The sequence below is a fragment of the Notothenia coriiceps genome, unplaced genomic scaffold (genome assembly GCF_000735185.1).
Source record: "Notothenia coriiceps isolate Sejong01 unplaced genomic scaffold, NC01 NC01_scaffold00001919, whole genome shotgun sequence".
Taxonomy (NCBI): Eukaryota; Metazoa; Chordata; class Actinopteri; order Perciformes; family Nototheniidae; genus Notothenia; species Notothenia coriiceps.
Genome location: NW_011334620.1, coordinates 163,910 through 180,034, shown reverse-complemented (window position 1 = coordinate 180,034; position 16,125 = coordinate 163,910). Strand labels below are relative to the sequence as shown.

At 40.0% G+C, this 16,125-nt stretch overlaps 1 protein-coding gene across 1 annotated transcript in view; it reads left to right on the top strand.

The window, feature by feature from the left end:
- The first annotated feature begins 6,744 nt into the window (after nt 1–6,744).
- Nucleotides 6,745–16,125, top strand: part of ctbp2a (C-terminal binding protein 2a) — a 71,333-nt gene continuing 61,952 nt past the window's right edge. Inside the window, exon 1 of the mRNA XM_010793112.1 lies at nt 6,745–7,080. The gene's annotated coding sequence lies outside the window, so the exon portion shown is untranslated. The remainder of the gene's footprint in view (nt 7,081–16,125) is intronic.

Sequence of the window (16,125 nt, the reverse complement as noted above, 5' to 3'; positions counted from 1 at the left end):
CCGCATGTAGTGGGTGTCAAAAGTTGTTAAATTCTCAATTTAACATGATCTCCACTTTAGTCTGCTGGTAATCACAAGTGTTCGGGTGGTGGTGTTGATGTTAAATTAGCTGCACTTCCCTTTTGCAACAAGAAGGAAACGTGTGAAAAGATGTGAGATGTTTATCTAAAATCCCAAGGGAAGCCACTGCAGAGATAGTCAGGTTTTCCACATTGACAAGGTTATTTAAAATTACATTAAAAATATTATTTGGTAGTTAAAACATTGATAAATGATTGGACCGAATGAATACATCTTTACAGTTTGTTTGATTTTAAAGACTTAAAGCAAAAAAGTGCTATACTCATAAGGAAATCCAATGCAACAAGGTGATTTAAGCATGGGACACTGATTCAAGGTTGCAGTGAAATATTCCATCAAATGAGATAAAGAGTGGAGCGGCATAAGAATAACCCCTCTTTAAAGATTAACATAACCCTTGGAGGTGTTATTGTATCCCCGTAACCAAGTCAAGACTCCAGCAGTTGCAGAACAGCTCTCCTTTTCTGTGAGTTACTGCATTAAGTCTCTCAAATTTAGTAGCACAATCATGAGCCTCCCGTTCACTCTCTGGAGTAGAAGAATCGCTTTGCATTTTAAAAAGGTCAAACACTCAGATCTCTGCCAGGAGGAATTGAGGGAAGAAATAATGTCTCTGCAGAAATATGCATTCACACACTACTGATCCTCTCAAATACCCAGTGTACAGTGAAGAGATTAGAGGTGTGTGTGTGTGTGTGTGTGTGTGTGTGTGTTCNAGCAGATGGAGGTTGTGACAGCGGTCTGAGGTGTTAAATCAAGACTCTGCTCCTGAGATCCATCTTCCCTCTCAGTGTGGGAGTTTATAGATTTCTGGACAGCGGCCTTCTCACATGAATCTTGCCTTGTGACTGTCACTCTGAAACCTGGCCTAAGATCATGGTGTTTTTTAAGTAATACTCAGGTATCTAAGTTATCCATGTGATGGTTTTCTCAAGATCCCGAGCACAGCTTTAAAATCTCATGTGCCCCTGTCCATATTATTGATCAGGAACATTATGTAACCAAATTTAAATGCAATGCTATCTGCCCTAAAAAGACACGGTGGCAATCCTGACCCAGCGACTGATGTTTTGGAAAGTACAGACTGAATGCATCACAGACTGGCCATGCATGAAACACGAGAGGTAAAAAAAACACCTGCCATAAATTTAAACCGGTAAGCCATACGAAACAATCCTACCCCAAATGTATAGTAAGAATCCTCAAATTTTAAAAGAAAATTAAAACTCAAAATAAAGAAAGCGCATCTTGAGGACAGTGTGTCTCTGCCTGCCACAGTAAGGGCATCAGATCCTGACCCTATTTACACATGCTCTCACATCTCACTCAATTTCTTAAATAATTTTATCATTCATTTTTCTTATTAAGGTACTTATATGAATGGGACTGAATTTTTCCTTCCGTATGTTCCTTTTATATATATCATTTTAATAAATATATATAACTATATAATATATTCTATATATATATATATATATATAGTATAATATCACCAACTTTGTAGCTTAGCCAACCCTTGTTTTTTGTCCACATTTAGTGTGAATCAAGTTCCAGAAACACTGGATCCTACATTTCCCAAACTGCAACTGGTTAGTGTCTTAAATAGACTTACAATCTTCCTCAGCCTACTTAGCGTACATTTGTACATGTAAGAAATAAAAGAGAAAATGACCTCAAAACGGAAACTGCCGCTAAGGCACCAGCTGGCGAATCAGAAGCAGGGAATGATCAAAGTCCAGGCAAGAACGTCGTTTCTGTGCATTTCATTGATCCAATATCATCAAAAGTACAACAGTGTTCCTATATCTTGCCCTGTGCTTTTCCTGAAGCCTCCTTGTGCTAACCCTGGTAAAAGAAAATGTGCCTACTGATCCCACCACCAGCCTCCAATATATACTGATCAGCAGGTGCCCAATCACCCAGGGCCTAGAACTGCCTTCAAAATAAAAGCATAAAGAAATATTTTAATTGCTAATTTAATAGTTAGACTAAATAAATATACATTAACAATAAACAATAACAGCAAGAACAACATAAAGCAATATATAGCTCCAACAATATGTATATTATATGTACCTCATTAGTTGAGCTTGGTAGTAACTGTTAAGTCTTTACACTCGGTCATGAAGCTCTTTTCCGCCCAGTGATGACATCCAGCTTTGTTTGGAATGAATAGAAGAAAGCTCTCAGTCCACACCAGATCATGCACTTTAACTATTCTGTTGTATTTTATATGCAATCTATTCACGCTTTTGGAAAACAGGAAGTGGAGGTTAGGAAGACACTGGAAAGATTCCAGCTTCTCATACAGAGGAACAGAGAGAGAAGACCAGGAAGATCTTCCTTCACAGCACAGCGAGAGAAATCCAGGGACAGCTATCTTTCCCAGCTGATGAAGGACAAGAGGACAGAAAAGAGTTTCCTTGCTCTGAAGGAGGCTTCGCAGGAGGACACGTCTCCTGTTCAGACAACCAATCATCTCGCTGGACTCGTCAAGCCATGGCAGCAAGAGCTTTATGATATTTCAAACAAACTTTAGCACAGACGAAAAGCCAGTTTGTAGGAGCAGATCATCTGGACACTGAGCATCTCCAGTGAGCTTTGGGATCTTTTAAAATATGCTTTGTAGGCTTGTTAGCTGTGTAGTCAACAATCTGTTAGCGTACACCAAGCTGACCACACAAAGAAGCTGTGGGCCAATCCCAGGCAGCGACAAATGTTCACCAATATTGTTTTCTGTAAACAACAAATTAAATTAATAAGAAATGAAATTGCTTCAGCATGATACTTTTAATTTAAAAGAGCAACTGCACTTGAGTCAAAAGTATTCTACTGAAGCGTTTCCTGTCATCAGAAACATTATGATTTACTGATTTTATCATGGAGTGTAAATTGAAACTACAGGAAACTATCATTATGGAAGTAATGTATTAGCTATTTCTTGACAAAATATTTATTGTAAGATTAAAATATGGATGACTTGAAGAGGATAAAGTACTGTGGTTGATCTGTGTCTCTCGGAGTTGAGTTTCTCCTGGGCATTCCGGGCCGGGGAACGGGGTCTCTGGGGGAACGCTGCTCCGTCCTGACAGTTTGGCCTCCAGCAGTGACTGATGCACAATAGCAGTACACAGCACAGGGCAACGTCTCGGAGCATCATCCCCAGCACCACAATCCACCCTTTCTATCTCTCTCCCTCTCTCTATATCTCTCTCTCTCCGTTTTGCCAAGAGGCTGTCGCTCTGTTTGCACTGTGATCTGAATAAAATAAAAATCAGGTTGCTCAATTCAACCATTTCTTCTCTAAAGAAAAAGCTGGGAGCTGACACAGCACTGAACTCTAAAGGGCACAAATACAGAAACAAGTTGGCTTTTATTAATCCTTGTTACATTTTAACAGGGCATACGTTCACAAACTCCAAAGTGCTTGCACCAGCAGCAAGGACCAGATATATATATATATATATATATATATATATATATAATAAACCGATGCCTCGTCAAAGTATTTATAAGACTGTCGGCTTACAATATTAGTGTTTATGAGTCAGCTGTTTCTAGTAGGTTAAGGGAGAAATGTTGCTAGCTAAAATGTAGCTAGCTAAGTTAACTTAAGAGACGCTATTTGGTCATTTAGCTAGCATTATTAGCATAGCGTTCTTCAATTTCACGTATATATTGTGTACTTTAAAACAAATTTAAATGCAAAATATATACATAAACAACATTTTGTATCAAGTGTCTTATCGTGTGTGGACCAGATGTAATATAACTCTACTCTCCACGTAAACTGGTCATAAAGCAAGCTAACGTTAATTTGGTCAGTTGGCACAGTTTGTTAAAAACTATTAATGTGAGGAAAAACATCTGAGCTAGGTAGAGCTACACTCCATTTTAACATTGTGATATTTTAATCAATCTTAACACGTATTTAAATGTGGCTTCTGTGCTTGCCCTTCTTCTACTCTCTTAAAGGTGGGGTAGGTAAGTTTGAGAAACCGGCTCGAGATACATTTTTTGTTATATTTCATGGAATGCTCTTAACATCCCGATAGCAATAAATTAGCAATAAATTTAAAAAATCCATTAAAAAATGTCATCTGTGGAGGCCTGTAAAAAGCACAACCAATCATTTAGCCGGCCCGACTAAAATAACTGGATGGCCTACCTGCCTGTCAGCCTTCATCTCTCTGTGCACAAACTTCTCGTGCCCTAATTGGTCATGTGCGCGTTCGTGTGTGTTGGAGGAGGGGCTCTGTAAGTAAGTGGCAGATTTCTTCCAGCTGTGTATTTTCAAATTCTAACGCACTAGAGCTGGTTTCTCCAAAATGACCTACCCCATCTTTAAACGATCTTGCTGAAAAAAATAGCTAAACCATCTAGGCCTATGGGGGAAATAACATTTCACATTTTAAAGTTACATAGCCTACCCCTTTTACCTTAGGCTACAGACAATTTCCCTATTTCCCAACTTAATTTAATTTGACTATCTTTAAGGCAAAGAAAGAAAACAAGATTGATGCTGATACTGTTAATGTGAAAGAGACTTGCGAACGTATTCAAACCCCTCAGGGATATAATATTTATTTATTTATTCATGTAGTTAACTGAATAAATAAGATGTGAAAAATAACCTACCAACAGTTTTATCTACAAACTTTCAATTCAGACAGACAGAAATACGACCCCCACAAATCTTTTAGATTTGGTGCTCAACTACATGTTTACTAAGTTCATTTTTTCTCTTCATGCCACAGGTGTTGATCGCAGCATCTGCAGCTGTGCCTTGATGTCATGCTTAAAACATGCAATCCGTAACCTCCCTATTTTTTTTTTAGCTCTAGTCTCTGCAGTAGAATAATTGTGAACCCTACATTTATTCACACAGCAGTTGTTGCCATGTATAACACGGTACAGATGGCATAGTTGGATTTCCTGGTCACTTCGGTCTCTGCATACATTTCCAACACTTCCAGCAAAGCTTTGAGTAGAGCTTTCAACTAAGATAAAGGAAATAACCGTTAGCAATGGATCGTACCTTCTATTCTGCATCTTGTATACCATGTGCCCCCTGTGTGTGGTCCGAGGCCTGGGGGCTGTTGGCCCTGTCCTGAGTGCATCTATCCCTGTGGTCATTTAGTCTCCAACACAATGTAACTACTGGGCACCATCCCAAACACTCCAAAGACCAACACCAGCCGACGGGGGACACCAACTGAAGCATATGTTTGCAATGGGAGCAGTGGGGATGGAAGAGACAGAGACAGACAAAAAAAATTGAATCCCTGCCGTTAGGTATAATCTCTAAGTCAAACTTTCGATTTAAATGAATGCACCCTTTTCTCCCAAATAAATAAAGCAGCAAACTCAAATCACTTTTAAACTCTTAAATATAAAGATTACTGAGCAAATTGTCCTGTATATTATTTAATGTTGTAAAATTACACAATTTATGTAGTATATGTGTGTTTCCTAAACTCATTACCCATGCATATGTCCCCCCCCTTTCTTTCAATTTGAATGAGAGTCCTTTATTGATACAGCTTTAATCCTGTGTTTGTTCATTATAAATGTAACCTCTATAAGTAATTTAGTAAATCACCTTCCTATACTTTATTTGTCTCTGCGCATTTCAAATATAAACGATGTTATGTAACTAACACCATGCTTCCCTTTTTTATTTTCATTATAGTCCAGTCAATCTATTTGTACTTTATCAATACAGCCTGGAAAACATTAAAAGTGCACCACATTAGGGTTTGATATTATGATTTGCCTTTGTTTATACAGTAGTTGTTAGAGGATGATAGTGAACACACACACACACACACACACACACACACACACACACACACACACACACACACACACACACACACCTCTACTCTCCCCCAGACAAAGGAGGGAGNCTTTTTTTATTTAGTTTTGTTGGCCAAGCATTATATATATATATATATAATAAACCGATGCCTCGTCAAAGTATTTATAAGACTGTCGGCTTACAATATTAGTGAATATTGTAAGCCGACAGTCTTATAAATACTTTGACGAGGCATCGGTTTATTATATATATATATATATAATGCTTGGCCAACAAAACTAAATAAAAAAAGTATGTTACATTGTACACGTGATGCTTGAGTGTTTAGCGTTAGCTGAGGCAGTCTAGCCTATTTACTGCTTTTTGATGGAGGGGTTATTTCAGGAGTTTTGAGGCAACTTTACATGTAACTGTAACTGGCCAAAGACACGCCTCCTGTTTTGAAGGTTCAGCCCAATTTAGTAATTTAGAAGTTAGCACAAGTTTACACAACGCTGCTGGTCCTTACAAAAAAAAAAAACATGAGCTCACAAATCGCGTTGATTATATATAACATCGTGTAGGCTACAATCTTAATCCTTTTAAAGTGTTGCTTGAATAAGGTTTTGAGAAGCACACAATTCCATTCGAGTGGTTAAAATGTGAAATTAACAGAAAAAAATAACAAAATAGCAACAATCTAGTCATTTTTGACAGATCACAAATTGCCTTTCTCGCAATTTCCCCCTGTCCCATCTCCATCAAAGTGGTGTGTGTGTGTGTGTGTGCGCGCGGTGTGTGTGCGCGTGTGCATGCGTGTATGTGTGTGCGGGAGAAGTGGGCAAAGGCTCCGCCTCACTCAAAAAGCGAGAGAAAAAAAAGGAAAAGCAAACTGATACACACCTCTCAATTCTGGCAGGAGGAAAAGAATAGGAGTGTTTATGAACCGTAGAAGTAAACAGCAGGATAACCAGGCACACCGAGATCCGACGCCACTTCCCCCCGTAAAACCGACAGCAGGCACCGTTTCCCAGCGCCGGAGATTGTCCCGTTGCGTTCAGGATTAAGTTTTATGTCATCTAAAGGTGGATCATTATCTAAATCCGAGATAACAAGCGGATTTGAAATGCGTAGCCTCCGATGCTATTTCTGGAGCCCCAAAAGCCGACGTTTGAACTCTCAGTAAACATCCAGTCGAGGTAGGATTCAAGATTATTGCAAAAGGTGGTGTACAAATGTCAGTGTGTGCTCCACCGGGGTATAGTTTTGAAAGCTATACTCGAGTCGCTGTCCATGTGTCCCTGCGCCATCAGCAAGGAGGGACAAGACAAGAGAGGGAGTAGACATTATCCGATACACTTCATAGTGATGTGGGAATAGGCTTTATTAAGTTGCTAATGAGCTGTGCAGCTACAAGGTAGTGTTGTGAATGTATTAAAGCTCCACTGAGACATTTTTTTTGCCCAATATTGTTTTGCAAGATACATTTGAAGACATATAGACTTCAAGAGTTTCATCAAAAGTTTGGCACTAGTGTGTTGTGCAACATTTCTTGCTAGCATGCATTGCATACCAAACAAATCCACTTGAACTGCACTTGGCCTCATGGCCTACACTAATTAATGAGTGATTAATTAGTGCACCATCAGGCATCCCTATGAACCTCTGAATATTACTTTAAATAGGAGGATAATTCCTTTTTTATATCACAGTTTCGACCGGCATTGAGTCTCTATTCTCCCCCTTTCTTTTTTGTTTTGTTATTTTTTTACTGCAATTGGATGCTCCAGTGGAAGAAAGATTCAAGTGGAAGGGGAGGAGGGCGGCTCCATTGTCTGGCCAGTGGAGGGGTGGAGATTGAGGCTGTATGCAGATGTGCTGCTGGCAACAGACATCTGCTCTCCCCCTGTGGGCATTGTCACAACAGGCAAGGGAACTTAAAGTGGAGCCTGCCCACAGAGAAAAGGCCTTTTGTTAATGATATGCAGGCCTCGGCCTACACACTTTCAGAGACATATTCTTGCCTTTAATGTTGATTAGAACATTTGATCAGCTCAAAAAGAGATCATAGTGTCTTTACATCACAAGCACACACCTGATGACGTAACGGCGACAGCACTGCTAAGTTTTGTCATTGGGATTTCACTTTCCCCACCTGCAAGACAAGACCCCCCATTCTTGTTTGCCTCTCCCTATCCCTCCCCTCATCCGTCGCCTTTAACTCCGCTGGGGGTAGAACTTCCTCTCACGCCTGCATGTGTTCAGATATGAAAGCTGGCCTCCCTAGGGAGATGCTTCCCAGGCAGCATTGCAATGTACATGGCAGCTCCTATCAGGCTTTTTGATTTATCTCCGAGGTGGAAAATGCCAGGAAAATGCAAAACCAACGCTTTAATATTTATGATTCCATGCATACAGCTTGTGCTTGATGATAGCTATCAATGTTGGCGTGTGTGTGTGTGCATATGTTTGTATTGGAGTCTCATTTGCCTGAACAGATATTCCCTGGTGACTGGTGGAGTCGGTGTACTGTGATTACAAACATGATTTGTTCATGTACAGAGCACTGTTGAACATGTCTGATCTGCTGCACAACATGCTTGTGTAGGGACTCATTTGTGCGTTTCTGCTGTTTTATAACACGCCGGATAGCGGAGAGAGGCAAGCTGGGAGAGCAAGTGCATCGATGCAGGGAGAGATGATGGTTTTTGAAAGCACAGGTGCTGCCGCTCACTGTCGCTCACCATCTTGGTTTTCTTTGGACAGTGAATGCCATGTTATGTTTATTTGTGAGAATGTCTTGCATTGCTTTCATGACTCCTTCATAACGAAGAGGAGCAGAGAAGAATTGAAACCGTGCATTGTACGCCTGTTTTGAAGTCACAGAAGAAAAGCAGTTACAATTGGTTAATCATATTTTCAGAGCCTGATACTCCATTTAACACAGTAATTTGGACGCTGCTGAAATAGCTCTTGTGAGCTCTTCTGAGAATTCCCATAATGGCCAGGCCACTAACGGCTTCTAGAAGTCCCCATAGGAGTTGCTTTGAGAGGTTTTTACTGTCATGTGATTGTGCTATGTATTGTGGAGAGGAGGTAATGGGTGTGAAATTACACCGAGCCATCTGCAAGGGGCCGCAAATGTACAGCCTGATGTCACTCAGACACACTGCTTTGCTAAATCAGAGCATTTATTTAACAGATTTTGACGTGGCTGCAATCTTTTAAGTAATTCTTTTTTTTCTTTATTCGAGAGTTTTATACATTCATTGCAATTAATTTAGCTTTTTTCCTAGTTTCATAATGCAATAGTTCTCTGTTTCAAAAAAGTTTGTATTTTTGTCAAGGAGATCTTGAGAAGCTTACTTCTGAGCAAGCATACTGTAAAGACTTTGATGTTGAAAACAAAGATTTTTCTCACTTTGCAACTTAAGAACTTTGAGCTTTAGAGGCTTTTCAAATAATGAGGGAACAACTGTTCTTCAATTATTCTTTGAGCAACTGTAGTACTGCATCTCTTGCTTGCTGGTGGTAGTTTTGTTTTAAAGAACACTTTGAAATCTACGGTTTAATTGGTGCACTCTACACATTTCAAGCACCTGTTTCTTGCTTGTTATAACTTGCTATGTTGTGTTTTAGTAGCTCCCCGAGTACATTTTTGTTTGTGGTTGTGAAGGACAGTTTAGGAAGAGTAAGCTAGAAGCAGGTGTTTTCTCTGTGTACTACACATGATATATGAAGTATGGAGAAATAGATACCTCCAGGGAAGTTTGCTCTTAAGTGCAGCCAAAGTAATTTTTCATGTTCTCACATCGCCTTTAAGCTTGCTTCTGTAACATTGGCTTCCTAAAAGCTTGTTTGTAATCTTTGCCAATCCAAAATGATGTGGTTTATTGTTAGTCATTCCCTGTTCAGCTGCTTCAGTGGCTAGAAAGCCAGTAAATTACAGCCCAGTGTTGCATTTGAAAGGTTTTGAATTCAGACAATCTAACATAAAACTGCTCAATTGTACCTGCACATTGATGCCAAATGTTGAATACTAAAACCAAAGTGATAAACTGAGTTGCTTTTATTAGATTTGGATTGTTATATCTGACCAACACTGCATCAATGTTGGTGCTAAATGGCTTGGAGGCTTATTCAGTGTTGCAGCTTGTGGAGAAAATTACGTTTAAGCTTTGATCTTAATTCTTTAAGATCTTATATCTTTGAAGAATGTTCTCTTTGAGTTAAAAAAAGACATTGATGTGTTATTGAAGAACACACATCTTAGGATCCTGTATGTTTTTGACAAATCACTTCACTTAGGGTGACGTCTGCAAATTGCTGGTTTTGTCTGTCCTGTTATTAAATATATCTTCAATTTACAATAATATACAACTTATTAAAGCAGCAAACATGACATTGTGAAACAAGTAAATGTTTCAAATGTTTGATTATACAAATTACAGTCCATTAATTGTTGGGTCATTGACTAATTGCTCAACTAATCAATAACTAACTGTCAGTTCTATAATGTAAAAGTTTAGCTTTTTGTAGATAAAGTCATGTTGACATGTCACAATAAGAAAAGCAAAGGTATAAATAGCAAAATGAATGGTTGCGAAAAGACACCTGCGCAAGAAGATCCACTGTTACATTTTAAATGACTGTAGCCTTTAAAGGTGGGGTAGGTAATTTTGTAGAGACCAGCTGGAGTGCGCTAGGAAGAAATCTGCTACTTCCTTACAGAGCCCCTCCTCCAACACCCGGCCGGCTAAAATGATTGGTCGTGCTTTTTACAGTATTACGGCTTCCACAGATGAAATGTTGTAATGGATTTTTTTGTCAAAGCACTTCAGATATTCATTGCTATCGGGATGTTAAGAGCATTCCATGGAATATAACAAATGTATCTCGAGCCGGTTTCTCAAACTTACCTACCCCACCTTTAAGTACTGTGAGTGTTGGTACAGTATGTTGTGGCTGCATACATGTGCATTTTTCTAAATCAGTAACTCATTATATTATTGGAGAAAAGCGCTTGGCTGCAGTGGAGAATGTTTACTGTTCCCTGTATTTATGACCATGTGAGTTTGCTCACACCACTTGGCTGTCTAATAGCCTCCCACCTGGCATAAACTCTGGAGTCCCTGCTCCTCCTTAATGACTGGCTATTTTCCTCCAAAGAAGTCCTAATTGCTCTCAACTGCATGCATGGATATTATGCCGGAGATAGATCGAGCTGGGAGGGGGAGGGGGTGGGGGGGGGTGTATGAAGGGGCGTAGTTTTCAGATCTAATAGGGATGTAAAACACTCTGCTTTCCAACATGGAAACGCATGTGTATGTTTCTTTGCCAGCATGGACAAAAAGAGAGTTGATCTTCTCCCACTCACCTCCCCTTCCTTCACTTGGCAAAGCCAGAGCTTTAAACACCTGCCATTAACTTTCATGCAAACCACAGAGGATTAGGAATGAATAGTGGCACCCTCTTCCAACTATGTGTGCATGTACATGTGTGCCTGCGTTTGTGTCTGCGTGTCACTTTAGTAGGAACTAGCAGAGACAAAGCACCATCTGCACGCAGCAGGCTGTCCTGACTGCCTGCTCCTCTCTCTGGGCAGAGAAGAGGCTCTCTGTGAGCATTGTTATGAAACCAACTCTGCTGCTGCTGCTACGCTGGTTGTTAATGCTGACAGCTAATAATGTCCTCCTGGGTGACTGTGCCTTGCTGTAGCTAGAGAGAAAAGACAGAGACTAATGAAGAGCGGCAGGAAGTGAAGAAGGGAGAAAGACAGAAATGGATAGAGAGGAAGATACTAGTGGGGCGTGCAGCTCTGAAAGTACAAGCTATGTATTGTGATTTAGTTCCTCATTCTTTTTTTTTTCTTCCTTCCTTCTCGCTCACTCCTGCCTTAGCGTCTCAGGAGGGAGGTGGGCATGAGGAGGAGGGGGAAGGGGTCCATTGTGTCTCTGCAGAGCCCATATTCCAGTCCAGCTGACATAGACTTGTGTCAGGAGGATCCATCCTGCTGATGTGAGGCAAGCTATAAAGTGAAAGAGATGTCTGCAATGCTGAAGTGGGCCCTGGCCAGGGGAGGGATGGCTCTGTTTGTTTGCCATTCTGCTGAGCACCACTTCACAGAGAAAACGTTCGGCCCAAAATTGCTGACTGGGAGAAAAGGGGGAAAAGAGTTGGTGTTGGGGTTTTGGGATTCACTTGTGGGCACACAGAGCTTTGCCCATTGTGGGGCTTTGACATTGACATTTGGACATGGTGATGGGGGGGGGGGGAATAGTTAAAAGCTTACTTTTCTTTGCAGCTGTCTCCTACAACACAAACTGTTTTGCCACTCCTCACAATCCTCAGAGACAGCAGTCATTGAACCTTCCAGCCACATGAATATGCATGATAAGTCTGCTTTTCTTCTCTGCCCTCTGCGTGGTGTTTTTTCTCTTCACCCAGAGACCTGTCGTGTTGTGTTTGATTGGCCCTGACATTTGAAAAGGTCCTTGAATGATACAAAAAAAAGTTGTTTATGACAACTGGAGAACTCTCCTTGCAGCAGAGTAAAAATGGCATTTTGAAAGGAGCACAGCTCCTGCATATTTAAATGCTAATGGCTCTGTGAATGTGCAGGCTAATAGGATGTTTGAATCTGGAGTAGTGCAGTAGACTTTCAGTATGCATGCACACTGTCTGAGTGCTACTTCTAATATATCTGAAAGGTGCATCAGCTCTTTTTATTAACTGATTATGTGGAGTCTGAAGTTTACATTTTTTTTTATCACTTTTCTTTATGGCGGCATTGAGATTCTCAACACAGAGGCACAGAGAATGGACTTGTATCCAGATAAACAAACCTCAGGGAAAAGATTTTTTTCTTCCAATCTGGCATCTGTGGTATATTATCACGACGGTTATGATGCAGATAAAGTTTAACAGCTTGTTTTACAAGCTTGCTGATGCTGTGTAGGCTGCTCATCTCAGATGTGGCCCCTGGGGCTCTGGCTCGGCAGCCCTGTAGTGAGGCGTTGAGACACCTTGGTTTATTATGAGCTGTTTGTTCGCCATAAGTGCTATGGATCTCTCACTGGACTTTGACCTACTAGTGAAGTTTCTGCTCTCAGAGCCCTGCTAGCGCTCTAGTTTTGAGATTGTATGGACAAATTTAAATTCATGATGTCAATAGCTGAAATGGATTGAATTTGAGTCACTTATCGGACATTTGACTTAAATCATAGATGTGGAATGCTTTTGTATTAGTATCACTCTCAATAGTAGTATTATTAAGTGATTGTTTCATTTGTTCAGGCGAAGTTGTAGTTAAGGGGAAAGAAGTAGGATGTCATCGGTGTAATTCTGGATTTCTAAAAAGTACTCTTCAAATGTAACATTGGTGAAGCAAAAGAGCATTGATGTGATAAGGATGTTGTTGGTGCTGCACATGCAATTGTGAAACAGAGAAAAGGTCAGTTGTTTTTCTTCCTTTTTAAAGACTTTTCTGAACACAACGCCAGCATCATACATGTAAAAATGTATCTACAATCTTTTTCCAAGAAATATATCCCAAGCGTTTCCTCATACAGTAGATACGCTGATTGTTAAAGATGGCCAGCATTGATTCATCATGTAGTCTGTCGGGTTACTTGATCATGTTGCAGCAAATATGTTATGAATCAATAATTGCCTTATTTATCGAGTAACCTGTATAACACAAAAACAATTTCTCGTCTGAACCCTGCAATGTAGACCAGGAAAGCCTGGTAACAATAAGTCATGATAGCTTCCTCCATTATGGACTTTTCAGCTCTTTGTGCACTCAGGAGTCAGCAGTGTGAAAACCAGCTTGCTTTCTGTGAGTTTGTGTGCCAAAGTTTAGTAAGTAAGTTTAACTTTGACATGAAAGATTTGTATGGGTTACTGCCCCCGCAAGAAAATCCATTGATATTGGCGATTATGTTGCAGTAATTTTATTTTACTTTCACTGTTTCAATGCTTGTGTTGCAGGGTTCTCCGGCCAATAGGATAACACAACCTTTATTTTTTAATGCCGTACGTTTATCCTTGTGGTCCAGGTTAAAATTGCCTACACACACACACACACCACACTTTCATGCATCTAACAGCCGCTTTGCTTGCATAAATACTGGCAGGAGTCCAAACAGGGAAAACTGGCAGATGTCCATGAAACCATTTGACTCCTCAACCACACTGTTAAATGAGAGGCTGCACTTCCCATTGATTTAAATCAGCATTGGATATCCGCATTGTTGCTGCTACAGAGCATCGTACACGCGCACAAAAGCTTACACAATGTCACACAAAAGCAGTTATCTACTTGTTGCTGTACAGTAAGATAAACAGGATGTGCTGTGATCCTGATTCTCATCACTCATCTGTGGGGAAAAGTGGCATATTATCTACTCCGTTTGCAAGCAGCTGTGGAAGTGTTGACAAAGTGAGTGGCGGGGCTGAGCGATGGAGTCCTATCGTCTCAGCTATCTCTTTTATGAATATGGATATAACCAATGTTCGGCGAGCCCGAGGCTAATTCTTTGATTCCTGCTGCTGAGACGCTCTGTGGGATGGTTGGCTTTTCAACTTGTCAGCTTGTTCGCACAAAGACATGTTTGATTTTCACCCGTATGGAGATGTTTGAATCCTGATCCTGAACAAAAAGGATTTACTGTGGGTTAATGTTTGACGGAGCCACAGACTCTCAGTCCCTCCTACTCAGTCCTCTGTGTATTCCCCCCTCGGGACCCTGTGTGAGGTTAGCAATATGTGTCTCTGGGGTATTCAGACAGCTTTGGCAAATGCTGTTTTAAGGCGTATGGTGCAATTTTCCAAAACCTATTCATTTTTTATACTACAAATCTGGCAGAGACATCACTCTCTTTAATAAATATATAACATTTCCTGAACAGGATTGTGTACTCAGACTGAAAGTGCATGTTGTTTTTTTATTTATAGCTCCCAACATCTTTTGACCTAAGGTGAACATCTTTCCAATAATGACGTTTTGTGCCCTCAGTAGATCGAGGAGTGCATTAGTACGATACAAGAGCTACAGTTCATTGGTATTGCCCTGTCAGGGGTTTTGCTGAAGCACAAGATTGATGTTTTACCTACAGCCATACTGAACTCACTGTTTAGAAAGAAAAAGGGCTGCATAGCCACATTTGAATGAAGAAAGAGAAAGGTCCTATTATCAGATTCAGACATGCAGTCAGTGCAGCACTGCTGGAAGATCTTCTCATGTTTGCCTTGATGTACCAAGGGAATTATTGAGTGTTCTATGCACCAGTCACTTCATGCTGTTGTTGCTATTGAAGTTTCTTTTGTTGTTATGAGATTTGTTTTTCATATTAATCTTGTGTAATGTGCAGTGAGAAAAGCTTTTCATTTCACTGCACAAAGTCTTGAACGGAGATTATATGTAGTGGTGCACCGAATGGGAAATTCTTGGCCGAAACCGATACCGAAAATAGGAAACAGTTGGCCGAAAACCGAATGCCGAAAGGCCGAAAATGATTAATAGAAATATATATATATATATAATGTATACATTTTTTACCAATGTTGTTCAGCTACCTGATTATGGAAAAAGACATGATTATGGCAAAACTTAACTTAAATAGTAATCACTATTATGGGTCCATAAAACATTTATTCAGCACTTTTGAATGCATACAGTACATTAATTCCAAGTCAAGTGCATTTTCTCTGTAGGATAACTACAACAAAGTGCATTCAGAACAAAGCCAAGGTGCATAAACATCTAGGCCAGTAGGCCTGCAACAAAATCGTGTAAATAAAGACTAACAGCCAGGCCTTCAACAACAACAAATGCACCTATAAGTGCATGCATACAAATGTGCAAGCTGGATAAATCCACATGAATGTAACTATTTACAAATGAAATTACAATTCAATTTCAAGAATCTATAAATAAGGCTGTCTGTCCTCATAAGCAAAGTAGTAAACATTGTATAAAGATACATAAAGTGAAAACTGGATACAAAATCCACAACCAATTACAAATTAAATTACAATTTCAAGAATCTGCAAATAAGGTGGTCTGTCCATAGGTCTGTCCTCATGAGCAATGTAAACAACATTGTATCATTTAGATACCGAAAGTTACAATATATTGAACACTGTGCTGCTGTCATTTCCCCCTAATGATAACCTGAGATGGTGAATTATAACTCACAATGAAAATTGTTCAGGAAAGTGGGTATAGAGTAGACATGTAG